This window comes from Lycium barbarum, chromosome 11, assembly GCF_019175385.1.
Source record: "Lycium barbarum isolate Lr01 chromosome 11, ASM1917538v2, whole genome shotgun sequence".
Taxonomy (NCBI): Eukaryota; Viridiplantae; Streptophyta; class Magnoliopsida; order Solanales; family Solanaceae; genus Lycium; species Lycium barbarum.
The window spans coordinates 101,847,392-101,871,685 of NC_083347.1; the positions used below are offsets into that span (position 1 = coordinate 101,847,392).

The window sequence follows — 24,294 nt, forward strand, 5'->3', positions numbered from 1 at the left end:
ATTCGACCCCAACCTTGTTTGGGTTACTATATTTGACAACGTCCGCTTTACGCCATTAATAGGTGTAATTTGAGCGTATCAAATTTTGGCGCCGTTGCCGGGGAATACGATTTTGAAATTACTGATTGTTGTGTACTCTTCTTTAAAACTTTTTCTATTCCATCACACCTTGTTTGCTGTTGTGGTGAACCAGGTGAACATGGCAGGAAGACAGAATCGGAATCAAGGAAACCAAGGTGGACTCCAAGTGAACCCACCTGCACCAGAAGAGGATGAGGATGAGAATATATTTGCGGAATTCATCAATGAAGCTGATTATGCTTCTGCAGTGGTTCCTCCTAGAACTGGAAATACTACTTTCAAAATTGATAGTTCTATCTATCAGCTGTTGAAACTTGAAGGTTATTTCTGAAATTCTTCGGAGGATTGTCCAGTCCGACATTTGAAGAGCTTCTTGCATGTGTGTGCTCAACAATCCCATGGTGCTGTTTCTGCTGATGCACTTCGATTACGGGTCTTTAAATATTCCTTGGCTGGCCAAGCAAGGCAATGGTATGAAAAGCTCCCCAGCAATTCTATTCATACCTGGAGCGAGTTAGCCAATACATTTTTGAAGAAGTGGTTCCCACCAAGCAAAAAGTCTGAGCTTCAGGATAAGATCTTTGAGTTCAGACAACTTCCGGGGAACAATTATATTCGGCATGAGAGCGTTTCAAGTACTATATAGCTCAATCTCCAACACATGGGTTTCCGGATGCTATTCTCACTGAGAAGTTCTACAAGGGGTTAGATACAATGAATCAAATTGCTGTCAACACTGCAGCTGGGGGATGCTTCATGCACAAATCATTTGTCAGCATCACCAGGTTGCTCGATAAGCTCACCAGCCACAATCAAGCTTGGCACTCCAGTGATAGCGAAATCCTGTCATATGGTAGTCCTTCTGCTGCTGCGGTGGCCAAAGAAAATCATGAGCGAGATCATGCTTTTGCTCAATTGCAAACCACCATGGATTTGCTGTCAAAGAGGCTTACGGAGAAAGAAGCTAAAAGTGTGAATGTTATCGAAGATATGCCATCTCATGCTCCCGGAATGTACCAAGTCTCGGAGGAAGCTTATCTAGAGGGGCAACCACAACGTGAGGATGCTAATTATATCGATCACTCTCAAGGGAGTTATCAAAAGCAATGGAGACCCCAACAACAAAGCAATCAATATGTTCAAAATGAATATGGTGGTTCGGACAGGAGGGATTACAACAACAACAATTATGGTAATCGGAATTCCAATGCCTATGTTCCACCAAAGGGCCGTACTTCTAACTCTCAAAATTGGCGAGAGGGTCCTTCCAATGATCAAGGGACCTCTCGAATGGAATCTATGCTTGAAAAGATATTGGACAATCAACATAAGAGTGACTAGAAGATGGAAAATTTGACCAAAGTGGTAGGCTCTCACACCGCTTCGATTCATAAACTTGAGTCACAAATGCGAGATCTTTCTCGTGAGCAACATCCACCACAAAAAGGGGGCCTTCCTAGCGACACAATTCCGAACCCAAGGGGTAGTGGAGGTGATCACATTGCCTCATGCAAAGCTATTTCTACTAGAAGTGGAAAGATCCTTAATGCGGTGAATCAGAGAGTGGTTGAACCTATCATTATCGAGCCGATTCTTGATGAGGTTATTGAGGAAGAAGTTGAAGAAGAAATGGAGGCACCAATTGAAGTGCCTATTATTGTTGAGAAAGAGAAGGAAGCACACCCTATTGTTCTCAAGGGTGACGAGGAGCCAAGTGTTTAAAAAGCTATCGGTGGTAGCACCTAAAAGAGCAAGGTCACGGGGGCAATTAAACCCTTGACTCAAACATATAAATCTCCTCCCCCGTTCCCACAAAGATTGATGAAAAGAACGGAGGATGCCAAGTGCCAACGCTTCTACGACCAATTGAAAGGGTTGTCAATGAATATCCCATTTCTTGATGCATTCCAAGAAATGTCGGGATTTGCTAAATACTTGAAAGATTTGTTGACGAATAAAAGACCAATCAAGCATGATACGGTGGGAGTCACCCACCGTGTAAGCGCTATTATTTCATCATCCAAGGTTTAGAAGAAGGGAGATCCCGGGGCTTTCACTATCCCTTGCACCATCGGTCATCATGATTTTTCTCGTGACAATGGGGCTTGTATTAATTTGATGCCACTAGCCATCTATAAGCAAGCCGGTTTGGGAACACCTACACCAACGAGCATGCGTCTCCAAATGGCCGATAGATCCATTAAAAGACCGGTAGGGGTTGTTGATGACATCCTTGTTAAAGTGGGGGAATACTTATTACCGGCAGATTTTGTCATCCTTGATTGTGCGGTTGACAAAGAAGTTTCAATTATCTTGGGAAGGTCATTTCTTGCCACCAGGAGAGCTCTAATGGACTCAGAAAAGAATGAAATAAAATTTCGGGTCAATGATGAAGAGGTAACTTTCCAAGCTAGAAAGGAGTTAAAATTGCCTAGTGCTTATGAGAGCATTTCAGTCATTGATTCTTTGGATGTGGTAGACGAAGCGGTGGATCATAAATTAGAGGAGGGGCACTTTGACGAAACACTTTCGGCTATTTTAGTGAACTTCGAGGCGAATGACATGAAGGGGTATATTGAAACAGTTAATTCTCTCATTGGCCGGGGTTCGTACTCTTATGAGCCGAAGAAATTATCTCTTGATCTTGACAAAAGAACCACTCCTCTGGCTAAGCCTTCAATTATTGAGCCTCCAAAACTTGAGCTCAAGCTACTTCCCTCTCATTTGAAGTATGCTTTTCTTGGCCCAGATAATACTTTACCGGTTATTCTCTTATCTTTGTTAAATGAGGAACAAACTCAAAAGGTTCTTGAAGTGTTACGGGCTTATCAAAGTTCTATTGGGTGGACTATTGCGGATATTATGGGGATTCCTTTCGGTATTTGTGAACATAGAATCGAACTTGAGGACGATAGTTCATCAAGTGTAGAGCATCAAATAAGGCTAAACCCTCCTATACAAGAAGTGGTCAAGAAAGAGATAATCAAATGGTTGGATGCGGGTGTTGTATACCCAATTGCAAATAGTCCATGGGTTAGTCTGGTGCAATGTGTGCCAAAGAAGGGGGGCATCACTATTGTCCCTAACTCCAAGAATGAGTTGATTTCTACAAGGACAGTTATCATATGGAAAGTGTGTATGGACTATCGAAAGCTCAACACCGCGACTTGTAAAGACCACTTCCCTATGCCTTTTATTGATCAAATGCTTGATCGGCTAGCCGGAAGAGCTTATTATTGCTTTTTGGATGGATACTCGGGGTACAACCAAATTAACATTGCATTAGAGGACAAGGAGAAAACCATTTTCACTTATCCTTATGGCACTTTTGCTTTCAGCCGCATGCCTTTTGGCTTGTGCAATACCCCGGCTACTTTCCAACAGTGTATGATGTCTATTTTCTCGGATATGGTGGAAGATTTCTTGGAAGTCTTCATGGATGACTTTTCAGTTGTTGGTGACTCTTTTGACGAATGTCTTGCCAATCTCGGTAAGGTATTGAAGTGAGTGGTGTGAAGAAACCAACCTTGTACTTAATTGGGAGAAATGTCATTTCATGGTGAAGGAAGGGATTGTCCTTGGCCATAGGATTTCCGAGAAGGGTATTGAGGTAGACCGAGCAAAAGTTGATGTTATAGCCAAGCTCCCTCCACCAATCTCTGTCAAAGGGCTTCGTAGCTTCTTGGGACATACCGGCTTCTATCGGCGGTTCATCAAAGATTTCTCCAAGATCGCCAACCCGATGTGTAAGCTTCTTGAAAAAGAAGCTAAGTTTGCATTTGATGAGAAGTGCCTTAAGGCATTTAATGAGTTGAAGGAAATGCTCACCTCTACTCCAATTATTGTATCTCCGGATTGGTCAATGCCATTTGAGCTCATGTGTGATGCAAGAGGATTTGCTATTGGTGCGGTGCTTGGGCAAAGGCACAACAAAATCATGCACCCAATTTATTATGCTAGAAAGACCCTCAATGGAGCTCAAATGAATTATACCGTCACCGAGCAAGAGCTTCTGGCCATTGTCTACGCGTTTTAGAAGTTTCGGGCTTATCTACTTGGATCCAAAGTGGTTGTTCATACGAATCATACGGCCTTGAGATATTTTATGACAAAGAAAGATGTAAAGCCACGGTTGATTCGTTGGGTATTGTTGTTGCAAGAGTTTGACTTTGAGGTCAAAGATCGAAAAGGTTGTGAAAACCAAGTTGCGGATCATCTATCTAGACTTGAGGAAGCTGGGAGACCGAGTGAAAATCTTGAGTCAAATGATGTGTTCCCTGATGAGAGGCTCTTGGCTGTATCTTGTGAGGTTGCCCCTTGGTATGCAGATATCGCCAACTTCTTGGTGACGGGTCTTATCCCCGACGTCATCAAGGCTTATCAAAAGAAGAAATTTTTTAGAGATAGTCGTCAATACTATTGGGATGAGCCCTATTTATTCCGCACTTGTGCCGACAACATCATTCGGCGATGTGTAGCCGAATCCGAGGCCATGAAAATCTTGAAAGCTTGCCATGACTCTCCCGTGGGGGGTCATCAAAGTGGGAACCGCACAACAGCTAAAGTGATTGAGTGTGGCTATTATTGGCCCACCCTTTATCATGATGCAAATTTGATGGTGAAATCTTGTGATCAATGTCAACGCCAAGGGTCAATTGGGAGGAAGCACAAAATGTCAATGAATTTTGTCATTGAGGTTGAGCTATTTGATGTGTGGGGCATCGACTTTATGGGCCCATTTGTGAGTTCTCGTGGCATGCGATACATCCTTATTGCGGTTGACTATGTGTCCAAGTGGGTTGAAGCTGTAGCATTGCCCAACAATGATGGCAAGAGTGTCACCAAATTTTTCAAAAGAAACATATTCACAAGGTTTGGCACTCCAAGGGCAATCATTAGTGATGGTGGCACTCACTTTTGCAACAAGCAATTCGCTAATCTCTTGGAGAAATATAGAGTGCAGCACAGGGTGGAAACTCCTTACCATCCTCAAACTAGTGGGCAAGTCGAAGTCTCTAATCGGGAGATAAAGAGCATCTTAGCCAAGACGGTTAATGCAAACAGAACATGAATTGGGACGAAGCAACCAAGCTGCTTGATGATGCTATTTGGGCTTATAGAACAGCATTCAAGACACCCATTGGTACTTCCCTTTATCGGTTGTTGTTCGGTAAAGCTTATCATCTACCTGTTGAACTTGAACACAAAGCTTTGTGGGCATTAAAAAAATTGAACATGAATTGGGACGAAGCAACCAAGCTGCGGTTGTTTCAAATGAATGAAATGGATGAGTTTCGGTATCATGCCTATGAGAGTGCGAGTTTGTATAAAGAAAGGATGAAGCACTATCATGATGTCAAACTTCTAAAGAGAGATTTTCAACCGGGTGATTCGGTGTTGCTGTTCAATTCACGGTTGAAGCTCTTTTTGGGCAAGTTGAAATCCAAGTGGTCCGGCCCTTTTACTTTGGTGAGTATGTCACCTAATGGGTCAATGGAGTTAAAGTCCGACGATGGGATGCGTACTTTCAGGGTGAATGGACATCGGGTAAAGCACTACCATTGGATGGTTGATAGAGACAAGATTGTTGATGCTCACTAGTTGAAACATGGCACCGGACCTTAGCATCAAAAATGGTATTACGTCGTACCGCGACGTTAAATTGTGTGCTTCTTGGGAGGTAACCCATGTGCATTTTCGAAATATGATTTTTTTCATTCCGTTGATTTTTGTGGTTGTGTTGTTTTAATGTTTGTTGATGTGTTGAGGAACCTAAGTGTTGAACCTAGAATTTGCCAGGAAAGTAGTTACACGACACATTTGACGGAACGTCGAGCTGATCGATGAGCCGTCGAATGCACCGTCGAGTGGATCACATGAAAGATTGGTCACTCGAAATAATGAAAATTCGACGACAGGTTTGACGCTCCGTCGAACTGACCGTCGGTCAGTTCGACGGGCGTTCTTCTCTCTTTTTCATATAAAAAAAAGGGGGAGGGGGGTTTTCACTCGACGGAGCGTCAAACTAATCGAGCTCCGTCCTTTTAACGCGACGGTTCAATATCACGGGGTTTATAACCCACGTTGTTTTCATTGTTCTCCATTTTCTGTAACGTTTTGCTCTCTCTCTCTCTCTCTCTCTCTCTCTCTGCCATAACCGTTACCCACTTCCCCTTTCCTTCACCACCCCACAACCGCCACTCCCCCCTGCCCTACTACTCTGTCCCTCTGTGTGTGAGATTCTTCGGGTGTTTTTCCTTCCTTAAGGGCTGAAATCATATTCTTTCCATTTTAAGGTATGTGAATTAGTGGATTGTGTGCTCCCTAGTTTTGATTGTCTTTGCATTCCATGGCTTGTTTTGATTATTTTTGCTTGCCTTCCAATTGCTCAATTTTTTTTTATTATTTCGCCTGGGATGCTTATATTTGTTTTGCTAGGGGTGGTTTGTTGGTTTGTTTGTGGTTGTTGGGTCATTGATCTTTAGCCGAGTCGGAGGGCATTACGACAAACACACCTCATTCATGAGATTGTTGTTGTTTTTCCCACCACCTGTTCGATGAAATGCCAAAGTATGGCATTGTGTGTCACGATGGCTTGGAGGGCATTACGACCATAGAGTTGTTTTGCCCGCCAAGTGTTTTCCCTAGTCTAACCCAAGCCAACATGGGGTGAAGTCTGAGTAACCCCAAAATACGTGACGATTTGCACCTCGGCCAAAGAAGTGTATGGAATCTGTAGTTTTAGCCTGCGAAAGCATTCGATGCTCAGTTCGACGGCCCGTCGATTCAATCGATGGACCGTCTTACTCAACGTCGAATGAGCCTTCTCAAAATTCTTAACCAAAACAACATCGATGGTGGACTCGACGGCCCGTCGAATCGATCGACGGGGCGTCTTTCCCACTGTGTTTCAGTCGAAAATTCCAGTGGCTAACGTGAGATCGACGATGAGATCGACGGCCCGTCGAATCAATCGACGGGGCATCTTTCCAACCGTCTTTCAGTCGAAAATTTCAGTGGCTAACAAGAGATCGACGATGAAATCGACGGCTCATCGATCAATTTGACGACCACTTCGACGCTCCGTCGATCTGTTCGATGACTCTTGTAGCAAATCGATGGACCGCTGGCAGCTTTAACATTATTGCATGTCTTGCACTTTTGTCTGATTCTGTTATATTTCTATGGTTGTCTTAACAACGAAGGGTGTTCTTTTCTCAAGTATGCCTTCAAAGAATCCAGTCAAGCGGGGTGGTGGTCCCAGAAAAGGCCGAGGTCAGGGTCAAACAACCCTTACTCTTAGGGATGAACCCTCCGACTCTGAACGTCAAGCGGTGGTCCCAACGACTAGATTGAGGGCACAGACCACCACTCCCCAAGCAGAATCATCCACCTTACTCTCCTCTCAGTCTGCAGAGGGGACTTCTTCCTCCACATCCGCTGATTATAGCCATGCAGCAACAGAACAACCAGTCGCTCCTGAGCGAAATTCAGATGAGGAACAAGAGCGGCTGCGGTTGCAAAAGATAGAGATAGCTGCAATCGGCTTCCCCTATGAAGGGTGCCGAAAAGACTATGTAAAAGGGGCCACTACAGTCAGCGGGGGTAATCCGAGGAGAAATATTCAAGAAGAAGAAGAAATCAGCATGACGGCTTAGAGAGATACCCTCAGATTACTGATCTCATCCAGCACTATCATCTTGAGGCATTCACACAGCCTCCAGGGGATTATTGCCCGACCATGGTTCAGGAATTCTATGCTACCTACAGAGTGATGCTCGAGCAGCGGCGCAAGAATAAGAGAGCTTTGAAAGTCTCCCCTCCATTAGACACAGTGTATGTTCGAGGTGTCCATGTTGACATCTCAGCCCGCACAATCAACATATTTTATTTTGGTGATGACTTCGTGGCACCGACCACAGTGGAATATGATGATAAGTTTGAAAGAAGGGCTGAGCAATCTGTACGGGAATGGTTTGCGACGGTGATGGCTAGAGGGCTGGCGGACCAGGCCCCATGGGTGAGACACTTGGCTGCCAAAATCCATAAGGCGGATATCAACTTGGAAGCTAAATTTTGGTGGAATTTCGTCATATATCAGGTTCTGCCCACGGGAGTAGATAACATAGTCACATCGGACAGAGCAGTGGTTATGGCTGCCATGCTATCCAGGTACCCAATGAACTTGGGTGATCTGATCAGTAGAGCCATTCGGGCATGCGTACCACAGGAGGCGACAACCTTGATATTCCCGTGCCTTATCACACAGTTATGTAGGTTGGCCCAGGTGAGGCACATTAATACATTGGCAGCTACTCTCCCCGCAGCAAAGGTGTGTGACATCACACGGAGTAGGGATGAGACCCTCCGTACATCTCAAGCCACCAATACTTCATTGCTAGATCTCATGGGTGAGCAGGCTGAGCATGTCATGGATTCAGTACCACAGGGCACAGTTGATATAGGCACGGAAGGACTGTCCACAACAGAGGCCTCTACACCATCTGTAGCTGATGGTATCCCTTCTTCAGAGGAACCACTTCGGCCTGCTGTCCTATCTGTATCTCTTATTCCTCCATCAGCCGCAGCATCAGCTTTGGAGGATCTCTTTGTCCTCAACAGAACCAACTTCAGAGAGTTTGCAATCAACGCAGAGCGTGCTGATCAGCAGGTGACCCGGATATTACAGCAGTTGGGTAGGTTTGTCCGGAAAGAGATTGCACCGGAGTTGGAGCCTCTTCAGGAGGCTATAGAGAGGCATCATGCTAGGTCAATGCACGACTTGACAGTTTAGAGATGCGGATACTCACTATTGAGAAGAAGATTGAGTCTGGTACTTCGAGAGATTTGAAGACCGAGCTTGACCAACTCCGAGATGAGATTGCGGCCCTTCGGACAAGAGAGCAGGTTATTGTGGATGACCCGACACCACCTGCACCAGTCGCCAGCATTTCCGATTTGATCAGAGTAGTTGACTTGGTGACTGAGGATGAGCTTAGGGAAAGTCGCAAGACAAAGTGGCATGTCACATTGGCTGATGATGAGGATGAGAAGGAGGATAATGAGGATGAAGACCCCGAGCTTCAGGAGGGTATTCGGCATTCGCGCCTGGACACGAGGTTCCCCGGCGCATCTTCCAGCACTAGTGCTATCCCAGCATCAGTCAGGACGATTACGATAGCTCCTAAAGACCTGCAACCACAGAGCCAGTCAGCTCCACCTCTTCAGTCCACTGAGCCAGCACTAGAGAGGGATCTCATTCGCACTGCTGCGGAGGAGACACCTCAGCAGCAACAGTAGGATTAGAGCATTTCAGGTCGGCCCCTCCACTATGGGGTGATAGTATGATTTTTGATGCATTGGGGACAATGCATCCTCTTTTTGCTAGGGATGGGGTAACCTGATGTACCTTGTAGTATATATATTTGTTAAATCTTATTTAAAGTAATTGTGACTCTCATGGTTGTTGTATTTTGAACTTATGGCATGAATTTTGAATGAAAAAGGATATTTGTGAACTTGAAAATGGATTGATTTGAAATTGACCCCTCTGAAAGTTTATTGAGTATCTTAGGTTGTAATGAATTGACATATATGGTTCTTTTTGTGACATCATAGATATTAGAGTGTGTATGAATTGAGTGTTCAAATCCTTATGCCATTGTGAGTGTGAGAACTTCTTGTGTTCATTATTAGCATATGTGGATCTAGAACTTGCCTGGTAGGTCGTACTATATTGCTTAGGATAGTTGGTTGTGAAGTGATCATAGGCTTTCCTTCTAAATAGTCACGTCAACCTTAAAAAGCCCAAAACCCGTTCTATATGAATATCACTAGTTCCCACGTTGAGCCTTTGACTTTTTCTCTTGATTAGTCGTAACAAACCTTTTCCCCACTTCATGAATTCATTCCATCTTTGCACCCGTTCCCTCCTTGGCACTACTAGAGAAAAGAGGCAAATCGCCTAAGCTGGGGGTGGTACATGTGTGAAGTAAAGGCCAAAAGCCTAAAGCTGGGGGTGTGTGAGTTGGATAGTCGAGAACTGGATGTGATAGCGGATTAAATAAGAGAAAAGATTATAACAAAATGTATATATATATAGTTTTATAATAATAATAATAATAATAATATTGTCTCATAAAAAGATTGTAAATTCTAGTAAGAGTAAAATCACATCTTAGTCATGAGTTGAAGAATGAATAGATTGTGCATGAGAAGAAAGGTCAAAATCTGTAGTGTCGAGGAGGATGAGTCACTAATTCCCAAATGAGTATCCTACCCGTCCCCGAGCCTACATTACAACCCAAGAACAAGTCCTATAGTGATCACAATTGAACCATCCGAAAGTGTTAGGCATTGAAATTAAAGGCAAGCATACGATATCTGCACTTGTAAATCATGAACTTCTTTGTGAGCGCGAGTGCTTTCTATTCTCATCCATCCTTGTCCCGATTCTTATTGTAAAATTGTGTGTGGGACATTCTCTAATCTAAGTGAGGGCATAATGGTGAATACTCGCATGCATAAATGCTTCTAACAATGTGATGTCATCGATTGAAGCGTCATGGTCAATTCTAATAAGTTCGTTTTGAAATAATCCTATTTGGGAATGAGGAAAGAGGGAGTTGATTTGAAAAATGCACATGCCGGTAGCGATGAGCAAGCACCATTGTAGTCACTTCTACTTTATTTTTAGCATAGTTGTCGTTTTATTTTGTGGTTGTTTTGTCTGACTTGCTTGAGGACAAGAAAAGATCCTAAGTTAGGGTGTTGATGTGCCGCGGATTTGTGGCACAATCGACGCCTTTTTACTAGGAATTTTGGTTGTTTTCAAGTAAGTCTGGTTCTCGTTAATATGTTTTGTTGTGTTTTAGGAAAACAATGGCCCAAAAGCAAAAAGCAAAGAACAAAGGAAAATTGGCCAAAATGAAGAATCGACGTTCCGTCGATCAGCCAACGAACTGTCCTTTGAAGCGTCGATAAGCTCGATTTTCCAGTGACGAAAAAGTTGAAGACGACAAAGGACGGAGACATCGACGAAGCGTCGAACTGATCGACGCTTCATCGTTTGTGTAGTCAATCAGGATCTGTCAACAAGAAGAGAGAAAGACGGAATACTCGACGGAGCGTCGAAATGGTCGACGGCACCGTCGAATGGAACACATTGCTAAAGGAACAAAGGACGGAGAAATCGACGGATCGTCGAACGATCGACGGTTCATCGATTGTTCTATCGGGGGCAATTTTGTCAGTCGCTGCTTTGCATTTTTTGGAGCCTATTTAAAGAATATTTTAGGTTTTTTTTTTTGCAGCCAATTTTAATTGTAACCACGTGAACAAAGTTCCATTGGTGGGTGAGCATTGAATACTCCCCTTTTGGAGCTTAGTGAAGACAACAAGATTCCATTTTCCATCATCTTTATCACACTTTGTAAGCTTTATGTCTCATTTATTGCTAACTTCTTTTGAGACCATAATGTGTGAGTAGTTTCTTTAATCAAAGTTGTGGACCCAAATGATGGGTGCTATGTAATGGGTGTCTAACATTGTATATATATATATAATGGGTTGTGATGTGTTTTATTATTTCTCGCATTCATTGTTCATTAGTGGTTGCAAACACTTGTTCATGCACAAACCCTAGTTTATTTGGAAAGATGAACTGGGGTGTGATTTGAAATAATATAACAAGGACTCGGGGTGCTAACCCTCGTTTAATGAACTCGCTTTGGGATAAGATAAGTTCTACTTGGCATATTTAATCAATCTTATTTACAACTTTTCTGCATTTGGGAAAATCATGAAAAGAAATACTTTCTAACTATTGAAAAATATTAGAAAGTGCATTAGAGATTAAGTGCATACATAACCCCGACCCATTAGAAATATATCATATTGACACTCATAGCATAACATCTAATCATCGCGGGGACACAACTTTGGTTCTCCAAATCCAAACAAATTCCAAACACTTCAAAATAGTGAATACAAACCAAATCTCTTTTCAAACTATTCGGAATAGGATTAAAGCCTTTAAAGACTAGTATAGCATAAAATTAGTACCCTTTTCTCTCCATATTCCCTGTGGTATTCGATCCCAACCTTGTTTGGGTTACTATATTTGACAACGTCCGCTTTACGCCATTAATAGGTGTAATTTGAACGTATCAAGACACAACAATCATCTAACTTCGGGACGCAGCCCGGAAATCTAGAATAATAAATGAAACAGGAAGTGTCCCACGAACAAGAATGTGGGCTCACCAAATCAACAGCAGCAGCAAGTTCTCCTAAGCGTCGAAAGTATCACGAACCTGCTCTTCTCCGTTACCGAACATACCATCAAAAACAACAATGGTATGCCTGAGTACTTTCGTACTCAGTGAGTGCCTCGGGGACAACAAGTATTATAAAAATAAAATATAATAATACATAAAGGAATCAGTCTTGAAAATCATATGAAACCAACGTAAGAGCAGTTATTCAGTTTGTGTATCTCAATAAGAACTATCAAAACCGATTACAAAGACTTTTTGTCAATTTATAACTTTCAATTATGTCTTTCAAATTGATCATGATTGTCAACAACAGTTCCATGAGAGAATAAGAATATCACACATGCCAATAAAGGCCCAAGAATCAATCATATCGTGTATAGCGCACCACACCGGAACATATAATGCTCGGTGGCTATCCTTCCTCCTGAATAGCTAGGCATAAATCACACCCCGGGTAGCGAACCCAGCGGTGGCTATCCTTCCTCCTGAATAGCTAGGCATGAATCACACCCCGGGTAGCGAACCCGGTAGTGGCCACTCTTCCTCCCGAATGGCTAGGCAATTACCACACTAGGATCCATAGTGGCTACCCTTCCTCCCGAGTAGCTAGGCCAAACACAACAACAAAATTCATAGCATAGAAGCCGATTCACAATTTATCTCAAAGTAGTCGCACCATCAAATAGCATTAAAGTTCATTATGCCATTATGAAAATCCATAGTTTCATAGATAATCCTGAAAACGTTTCCACTTCTTTAAACAAGATTCCTTTGTCATAGTTCCTTTGTAAAATCATCAATACCAACAATTAACCATCATCACTGATCATCTCTTATAGAAGAAAATGATTATGATTTCATATACGTATACAGAGGATAATACAATCAAGGTTTAATGTGGGCTTGTCCCCTCACGCACATTAACCATTAATCAAAACATGTAATAAATTTCAAGAGTGTAAAACCAATTCATCATATCATTCAAAACATGCTTTTATAAAGAATCAATCTTTCAAGGGAGTTTGCAAAAGAGACATATAAATTACCTTTATATTCAAAAAGGATTTTATTTTTAAAGAGACATACAGATCATCTTTATAATCAAAAGGATTTTTAAAAGAGACATACAAATCACAACCAAAGAGTTCGTAAAAACCGATAGAAAGAGTATGTTCAAAAGAGACATACAAATTACCTTTATATTCAAAAAGGATTTTATTTTTAAAGAGACATACCTTAAATCCCGTGAAAATATCCCAAACGTAAGCTCCATTCTTCAAAGAATCATCCTACATCTAATTGAGGTTTGTATGACCAATAAACTATAGATATTCACCAATTCGCAGCTACTGTTCATAGCTGGAAACGCACAGCTACAGACCTTGACATCCGATCTTCACCGTTCACATTTAAGACCTATATGTTGGGACCACTCAGTTAAAATTTGGGCTCGATCCAACGGTTAGAGAAGCGACAAACGTCGGAGGAAATTCTAGAGCAAAAATACTAGGGTTTTGTTTTTAATAAAGTGCATCTAAACCAATCCTATTTCATAATTCTACCAACTATTCCATGTCTAAAACATAATAATAATTCCATATATCCATAAAAGTGTGAGGGTATCACCTTTTTGAAGAAATCCCAAAGCTTCATCCCATATTTGACCTTGAATGAAGTTTCCACAATCTATCGATTTCATATAATGATTCGGTGTTAACCTAGTAATTAGCTAAGGTAATTAACTTAGGGATTTGAGTAATAACTCGCCTTAGAGAGATGATATATAGCTATGGTGGAAAAACCCCCCTCCTTGGACCTTTTTGGGTTGTATTTATAGGTCATTATAAAGGGTTAGGCTTTAAAACCTAATCCTACAAGAATTGGGATTTTCATTTTACACAGCTTCAGTAAATCAGTAATAACCTTTTACTCACATGTCTGTTTGGGCTGCATAATATATTTTTGAAAAGGTATTTTAATTCCCTACAACTTATATGTCTTGAGTTTTTCCAAATGTCAAACGAAAATACCCGAAAACTGGACATAACTGGAAACTGTCTCAAACTTGACGAATTTAAAGATTTCTAAGGAACTTCCTTATCTCATTTGACCCCGAAATGATTATTTAATACGATTATCCATCCCAAAGGTATCCAAAACGTTAAAATGACATCTAAACCCCAATTATTTCACAATGACACCTAACTCGGATTTATGGGATGTTACAATTAGACCGAGCGTCTCCCCTTAGGGTGCTCCTGTATTATTTGTGAAGAAGAAGGATGGGACAATAAGGATGTGTGTTGAATTCCGCCAGTTGAACAAGGTCACTATTCGAAACAATTGCCCTATACCTCATATTGATGATCTGTTTGACCAGCTTCAGGGTGCTTCGGTGTTTTCGAAGATTCATTTATGTTTTGGCTATCACCAATTGAAGATTAGGGCAGAGGATATTCCGAAGATAGCATTCCAGACGAGATACGGCCACTATGAGTTTTTAGTGATGTCTTTTGGGCTTACCAATGCCCCGGCTGCATTTATGACTTTGATGAATGGCATCTTTAGGCTGTTCTTTGATTCTTTTGTGATTGTGTTTATTGATGACATCTTGGTGTATTCCAAGATTAGAGTGGAGCATGAGGGCCATCTCCGTACGGTCCTTGGGTTGTTGAAGAAACATAGCCTGTTCGCTAAATTTTCTAAGTGTGAGTTTCGGTTGGTGTCTGTAGCATTCTTTGGCCATGTGGTGTCTAAGGAAGGAATTATGGTTGATCCACAGAAGATTGAGGCTGTGAAAGGCCCACTACCGTTACTGAGATTCGTAGCTTTGTAGGTTTGGCCAGTTATTACCGTCGCTTTGTGAAGGGTTTTGCTGCCATTGCTTCATCCTTGACCAGATTGACTCAAAGGGATGTTCCCTTCCAGTGGACGGATGATTGTGAGGAGAGCTTTGAAAAGCTCAAGCTTCTTTTGACCGCAACCCCGATCCTAGCCTTACCTGTGAAAGGCAAGGATTTCGCTGTCTACTGTGATGCTTTCCGTATAGGTTTGGGTGCGGTGTTGATGCTCGAGGGTAGAGTGATAGCTTATGCTTCCCGTCAGTTAAAAGTTCACGAGAAAAATTACCCTACCCGTGATTTGGAGTTATTGGTCGTAGTTTTCGCCTTGAAGCTTTGGAGGCACTACTTGTACGGTGTCCATTGTGAAGTTTTTACCGATCACCGTAGCCTTCGGCATGTGTTTACCCAGAGAGATCTTAATTCCAGGCAGTGCCGATGGATAGAGCTCCTGAAGGATTATGACATCTCTATTCTATATCATCTCGGAAAAGCCAATGTAGTGGTTGATGCCTTGAGTCGCAAGGCAATGAGTATGGGGAGTTTAGCTCGATTGATTGTTTCCACGCGTCCGTTGGCGATAGAGGTTCAGACTCTGGTCAACAGTTTCGTCCGTCTTGACATTTTAGCCTCGGGCAGGATTTTGGCCTGTATATAGGTGAGGTCATCTTTATTAGATCGAATCAGGGCTCATCAATTTGAGGATGCTCAGTTGAGTAAGATCCGAGATAAGGTTTCTAGAGGTGAGGCCAAGAAGGCTGTGATTGATTTTGAGGGCATTGTGCGGATTAGAGGACGCGTGTGCGTTCCTCGTATTGGTGATTTGATTCAGTTGGTCTTATCCGAGGCTCATAAATCTCGCTATTCCATTCATCCGAGGGAGAGTAAGATGCACCGAGACTTGAGACAGCACTATTGGTGGCGTCGGATGAAGAGAGATATAGTTGATTTTATAGCTAAGTGTGGAAATTGTCAGCAGGTAAAATATGAGTACCGGCGGCCCGGTGGGATGCTTCAGAGGATGCTCATTCCCAAGTGTAAGTGGGAGAGGACTACCATGGATTTTGTCACGGGTCTGCCGAAGACCCTTGGCAAGTTTGATTCTATTTGGGTGATAGTGGATCGGTTGACGAAGTCCTCTCACTTTGTTCTAGCTCAAGTTTCCTATACCGCGGAGAAGGTAGCTAAGATGTATATTTGGGATATTGTGAGATTACATGGGGTTCCTATTTCTGTTGTATCTGATCGGGGTACTCTCTTCACCTCTCGATTTTGGAGGGCATTTCACGAGGAGTTGGGTACCTGATTGGATCTTAGTACAGCCTTCCATCCCCAGACCGATGGCCAGTCCGAGCAGAACATTCAGGTGCTCGAGGACATGTTGAGAGCGTGTGTTATTGACTTTGGTGGTCATTGGGATCAGCACTTGCCCCTGGTAGAGTTTGCGTACAATAACAGTTATCATTCGAGTATTGGTATGACACCTTTTGAGGCCTTATATGGTAGGAGATGTAGAACTCCGATTGGTTGGTTTGATGGGTTCGAGGCTCGACCTTCGAGCATGGATCTATTGAGAGTGTCCCTTGATAGAGTGAGAGTTATTCAGGCCAAGCTTGTGGCAGCTCAGAGTTGGCAAAAGATGTATACGGATCGGAAGGTACGGGATTTGAAGTTTGCTATTGGTGACCAGTTGTATTGAAGGTTTCACCCATGAAGGGTGTTATGAGGTTTGGTAAGAGGGGCAAGTTGATCCCCAGGTACATTGGTCCGTTTGAGATTGTGGATTGTATTGGTGATGTAGCTTATGAGTTAGCATTGCCGCCAGGCTTGGCGGGAGTTCATCCGGTCTTTTATGTCCCGATGCTAAAGAAGTACCATGCCGACGGTACCTACATTATTCGTTGGGATTCTATATCACTTGATGAGAATTTGACTTATGAGGAGGAGCCTATCGCGATCTTGGATAAGCAGGTTTGGAAGTTGAAGTCAAAGGAAATTACTTATGTGAAGGTGCAATAGAAGCACCGTCTTGTGGAAAAGGCTACTTGGGAGACTGAGTCCGATATACGTAGCCGATATCCCCAGTTGTTCGCTGATTCAGGTATTTCCCTACTTTCCTTCTTTTCTTCGCTCGAGGATGAGCGACAGTTCAATTGGTATCGGATGTAACGACCCGTTTAGTCGTTATAGTCTTTTAGGCATTTTCGCCTGTTCCCGAGCATTCATTAGCTCACATTTGATCCGAGAGGATCGTTGACACACTTCCCGAGGTGACCATATTCGAGCAACCTTTGTGAAAATATAGGCTTAAAGTGAAAAATGGTTGACCCAAAGTTGACTTTTGGGCAAACAAACCTTTGTCGGAATCCCGTCGATTCCGAGAGGTCCGGATGGTCGTTCAGAACTTGTGTGTGTATTTGGTTCGGCTCCCAATGCACTTGGATGCATTTTGGGACTTGGGTTGGAAATTTGGGATTAAGGCATCGGGGGTTGACTCAGTCAATGAGACCTCCGTTGGGTATTCCGAGGCCACAGGCGCGTTCGTAGCACGTTTTTATGTGGGTCTATATATATGGCATGCGAGCAGATGACCTTGGGAACTAGACGAAAAATTGAATAGAATTGAGAAACTTTGGGAGTTTTCTGGTTTCTGGTGCCCGCTTTGGCGGCACCAACACCGCGGCAACGGCACTACCGGAGCGATAGCCCTACCGCTGGAGCCGTCAATGACGTTTGGTCATTACCGCTGAAGCGGCACCGCTGGGGCAGTCCTAGTGCCGCTAAAGCGGGTGATGGGCAGTTAGCAATATTAGTGAAGCGTTAAAAGCCCCTAGACCCTCATTACGTTCCATCTTGATATTTGAGCTTAAAGAAATTGCTCTTAAGGATATTTGGAGGAGAATCTTAGAGACTATTTTGTTTCTGAGGTTCACCGAAAGGGCAAGGCAAATGAGTAAGTTGTTGGTGTTGCGGTTCGGCAATCCAGGTAGGTTATGGCTTAACTTTTGTGAGACTTAGTATAGCAAAGCACATATTTAGCTTATAATGTTGGAGACAGCATGTGAACCTTCGGGTATGAAGTCGGGTTGGATATTGCCTTAGGTTGGGCCCTGTTGTGTATTGGGACTAGCCACCCCGTTATGTGTGCTTTGATTGTTCCATTGTGATTGTTTGATGCCATGAGTAGTTGGTACATATTGGAATCTGTGTTATTATCTTGATTGAGATAGAATTGACATACCCGTTGTTGGTATTTGTACTTGGATATGTTGTTGGCGTACCCACTGTTGGTACTTATGATATTGATATATTGTTGGCATACTGATACGCTCAAATTTACACTTTTAATAGCGTAAGCGAACGATGTCAAATATAGTAACCCAATGAGGTTAGGGTCGAATCCCATAGAGAATATGGTCTGAAAAGTTTACTAAACAAGTATTATACTAATCTTGCGGTCCCGGTGTATTCCAGAAAAAGGGTTTTATAGTTGTTTTAGTTTGTGGACTAATTTAAAGTGACTAAAAATTTAAAATTGTAAATATATGGGTAAAAAGAACCAAGGTTGTGTCCCCGTCAGATAAAGTATATGATCATGGGTATCGATCTTGATATACTTCTAATGGATAGTTTCTATGGATGCACTTAACCTCTACGTGAATCTAAACTATTTCTCAATAAGAAAAGATTATTTCTTTCTATGCTTTTTCCAAAGATAAGAAAGTATGCATGAAGAACGGTTAATTATGCCAAGTAAATTCCTCTTATTCCTACGTAAATTTATTAAACAAGGTTTAAAGCTTTGAGTTCTTATTATTTGTTCTTACCTAACCCTAGTTATTTTCCCAAATAAACTAAAGTTTACGGCGTTAGCTAATGTTTGCAACCACAAACTATTTGATAAAAACGAAGAACAAATAAACCCTAACAATCCATTATGTGTATATCATTCACGATCCCCAATCACAAAACACTCATCCTTGGGTTCACAACCTTAGTAAAGTTGTTTAACTACTCATGGCAACAAGAAAACAATAAAAGATTGAAGATTGCATAATTGAATTTTGTATTAAACTTACGAATAAAACTTGAAAGTAACGAATGTATTTGTCTGGAAAATCTTCAAAAGTAATAACAACTCAAAAGTAATTACAACAAGTCTAAAACTCCAGATGTCTGAAAAATGAAACCTAAATAGGTATTTATATAAGTTAAACTCAGAATAATCAATCCCAGTCCTTAAGAATTCTCCAGAAGGCTTTCCATCACTGCAGGATACTCCAGAAGGCTTTCCATCAACTTTAGTGACGCACTCGAACTCCTTGGGTTCAACCCTTTATTAAAGGCCTCCACAGCCCATTCATCCGGAACTGCATTAAGGAGCATGTGCTCCTTTTGAAACCTCGTTACGAACTCCCGCAGCAGCTCATCGTCTCTCTGACATATTCTAAATATATCGGCCTTCCTCACTTGCACCTTTTTGGCTCTGGCATGAGCCTTAATGAAAGCGTCCGCGAGCATCTCAAAGGAAGTGATTGAATGCTCAAGCAAGTGATGATACCACGTCATTGCTCCCTTAGCTAGGGTTTCTCCAAAAATATTTAGCAGGACTGACTCGATTTCATCTGGTAACATTTCATTGCCCTTATTGGCACATGTGTATGCTGTCACATATTCCTGAGGATCCGTTGTCCCATCGTATTTTGGGAGATCCGGCATCTTAAACCTTTTAGGAATCAACTTCGGAGCGGCACTTGGTGGAAATGGCAATTGAATATATTTCTTGGAATCCGGTCCTTTCAAAACCAAAGGTGCACCAGGAATATGATCTACCCTTGAATTGAAAACTTCGAACTTCTTCTCATTTTTCTCCATTCGGCTACTGAGGTCCTGGAGTAATTTAAGTATCTCCGAGGACTCATTCGCCGCCAGACCCCTGCCACTCCTATTTTTATGAGTCTCAGCACGGGTCTCACCACCTCGACACGATCCATTTGATCCGTTGCTCCTTTCCTGCAACTGGTTATTGCTTGTTGTTGTTTTTCCATCATATCAAATAACTTGTCCAGATCCTTTCTGGCAACTGGCACAGCGTTATCGGTTTCGTTTTCAGCGACATTCCTTCGGGATCCTTCAGGAAAATCAACGTGCTTATTCCTTATTTCTCCAACTGTCGGGTCAAGGATTGAAGCAATCTCAGTATTGCCAAGATTGGTATTGTTATTGTTAACATCATTGTGTTCTAGGGTTCCTGTCATACTTTCAGAATAAAACTTGCTAACAAAAACTTTGCAAAAGATAAGTGATATTTGGACAACAAACCACCACTATTATCCTTAGCCCCACGATAGGCGCCAAATTGTTTACCCCTGAAAAAGGGTACAGTTGAATTTATACGTGGTTTAAAGGATACGTGATTTGGTTTGCTTCAATTAAAATCAAAATGATGAACAATTATAATGAAATATGAATAAAAGAATAATAAAATAACAATTGGAGCTTACCCTCTGTGAGATCTCGGAGCGATTTCCTCAGTGTAGTGACTCCGAATTATCTTTATGCCTTAAGAATCTTCAAAACCGAAGTAATAAACGAAGTAATATGAAAAGACTATGCAAAATGAAAGAACTTGTTAACTGAATGTGATAGAGCTTTTTAGGAAGAGTGTTGCCCTGTGTTTTTTTGGTGATCTTCATTACAAGTTATATGCCCATATTTATAACATGGGAAATCAGTACTTAAATCCATAATCTTCACTAATAATGACTAATTAAGAGTCGTAAATGCCTCTTAAATTCTAATCGTAACGTCCGCATCAATCTGGTCCGGTCCACTAACGGCTACAAATCCTAGAATCTTCATTAAATGACTTCGTCGAGCTGATGCCTCGGATCAGATTTACTTCGAAATGGTCACCCCGGGTTCTATCGTAGTCCTTTCCTTCAAAATCTTCAAATTGTTGTACTGCCTTGGTAACTCTTCCTCCCATTGCCTCGTGCCAAATTAACTATATCCACGTATAAAGCTATTTTTAGCACGTATAACTTGGTATTGTTGGTAGATAATAAGTTTGTATACAATGGAAGGATATTGGATCAAAATCGTGAATGTATATATTCAATATTTCTTTTGTATTACTGAGATGGCATAGATCTTACTCCTTATTTTCTATGTGTTTTTTACTTGATTCTTTTACTTTAAAACGTTGTATCGAAGAATTCTAAGATGGAGTTTATACCAATATTATCAATAATCTACGTACTATATCAGGTTAGTACTAACTGTCAGAGTTAGAAAAAAAGGGAAAGGTCAACCGTGGAGGATAGTGGAATTTACAATATAAGCCATTAGCTTGAAACGAAAATCGTGCTTTTTCTGAAATTTAACTCTCTCCCTTATTCAAACTCGGAGATTGAAGAAAATGACCAAAATGTTAAATTTCAAATTTGTTAAATATAGGACGGTCTTTCAATTTCTGTATCAAACAGTTGGATATTGCTCATGAATTATCATCTAATATTATTAGTATAAGACAAGAACTAAGTTGTATTTCTTCCTCATCGTTCCTCATTTATATTTATCTTTTCTTATATTTTGTGCCTTTTTTCTTATTTTTGCGCCTTTTTTCTTATTTTTGCCTTGAGATTTTGCAGAAAATTAACGATAGCTTTATCTTCATTTCATCATTAACACTATTATTAACCCCCTCTATTCCTTCTTAAAAGTATATCATATTAACATTAAGACACTTAACCTATTACGGAGATCGATTTTCTTTTACATTAGTAGTTCTTAGTTTTTTCCCTATTTGACATTAGTTATTTTGTCATAATTTGTAGTATTATTTATGACCGCGTGAAGCGCGGGTAAATTTACTAGTGGATGTTATACAATTCTTCAGCTGTTATAGAGAATGACTGTTATACATCTATAACAGCATTGACATTTAAATAATATTTCGCTGTTATAGGCAAAAAAGATGCATAAAATCTAATTTTTATTTTTAATTGTTAAATTCTAAACTTAATTACACTTTGTATAACGAAGGAAAATCATTTAATGATGAAAATATACATATTCATATGATATTTTTTTGTCATAAATAGTGTATTAAATGATCAAATATTTGGTCAAAATTTCTACTCTTATTATTGGTAATCATAGATATTCTATTTTTATAAAGATGGTTAATTATTATATTACCAAAAAAAGAAGATAGCTGTTATATGGGGGGTTAATTTTACAAAGAGCGTACTGCTATAAGGTTAGTTGTTGTTGTTATAGGTGAAATGTTGTTATAGAGAAGTAAAATATAACATAAAAAATCGGTTCCGAAAAATCTTAGCTGTTATAAATAGGTGTTGTTATATGCGGGTGCCGTTATAGAAAGGTTTGATTATATTAAATATGTCAAAGTTGGTTGGAACCAATAAACGAGCATTTTATTTTATCCCATCATAAATAATCATTGAAATCTAAAATTTGGTAATGATTATCATCATATTCTGCTTAAACTCTTTCTTATTCTAGGATTAAATCTGATCTGGAGCAAGCTCTATCTACCATTGGAGCGCTCCATATAATTTGTTTGGGTTCATTATTTTATTAATTTTCGTATATACAAAATATTAATGTTTTATGGGCCAATAATTACCTGACTTTTTTTCTTCTTTTTTCCAGCAGTAACAAAAGGAATTATGGCCCTAAAATATCAAATACAACTTCTGAAGCACAATTACTTGAGCTCTAAAACCAAAAAAAAAAAAAAAAAAAAAGTCCTAAAGATTATTCCAGTTCACTGAAAATGAGCACATCAAAGAAATTAAAATGCAGATCATATAACATTCATGTACAGGTTCTCTCCCATAATTTGTCTAATGTTTATATGGGTCAACATATGTGAATTTAATTTGGTTTAACAATGAATCATAATATGATTCATTCAATTTTAATTATTTTATTTGTTTTTATAATTTGTTTAAATAACAAAATAAAATTAATAAAACACTTTTATTTTATTTATCATTGATTATATCAAACCCAAACAGAACATATTTTGTATATATTTGGTTAATTCTTTATGAAACTCACTTGATCCAAATTTCTAGACAAATTAACATTTTTTTTTTAAGTTAGATGAATTAACTTAGGCTCTGCCCAAAATGACACTAATCATATGCATTACACCCTCCAATTAAAGAGAAATGTATTTTCCCGAGCCAACTTTGATAGTTCTAACTATTTAAGATTGTTAGGCTTTGCGAAAGTCACAAATTTACTTCAGGCTTTGACCAAAATAACGCTAAGAACCATTCAGTTGTTATAATATACCGTATTGTGGATGTTTATTTAAATACATAGTTTCCTGAACAATTCTGTAATTGGATAAGCTTGCAATCAAGAGGACAATTTGTGAGTTAGGAGTGGGCAAGGTACGGTATATACCAATAAATATATCGAAATCGAAATTTTTTATACCGTGGTTTTGGTATTATGGTATTTTATACGATATTTGGTGTGTTTTTTTAAAAAGCGGTATTATGATATTTTATACGGTATTTGGTGTGCATTTTTAAAAAGTTTGGTATTCGGTATTTTAAAAAAAATATACCGAAATACCGAATATCATACCGAAGTATATAGTTCCATATACAATTCATATATATTAGTGTTATAATTCTAACAAATATATAAACAAGTATTAATTCAAACTTAATTGCTTAAACGTTCAAATTTTGACTAATCTATGTTGATTGAAATGCTTTTTTTGTGTAATTGCTTTACGAAGGGTAGTGTTGAATATATTTACATGTGTACGGTGTTAGTACAGTATAATTGAGACGTTTCTTGAATAGCAGAAGTCGTAATTCTCTATTATATGAGTATATCTAAGTCGAAGTCGAACAAACTATGGTACCGATTTACCGTACCGCAAAATACCATAACCGTACTTAAAATTACCGAATCATACCAAATTAATTTGTATGGTAACAATATAGTATTTTCAAAAACCGAAATCACTGTGCCGAAGTTATCAATACCGTACCATGCTCACCCATATTGTGAGTAGCTCATGCAGGCAGCTCCCTAAAAAG

At 40.4% G+C, this 24,294-nt stretch overlaps 1 non-coding gene across 1 annotated transcript; it reads right to left on the reverse strand.

Moving 5' to 3' along the window:
• Positions 1-644: 644 nt before the first annotated feature.
• On the reverse strand, positions 645-749 carry LOC132620666 (small nucleolar RNA R71). The gene has a single exon (XR_009575103.1). It is a non-coding gene; the product is annotated as a small nucleolar RNA R71 (small nucleolar RNA).
• Positions 750-24,294: the final 23,545 nt, after the last annotated feature.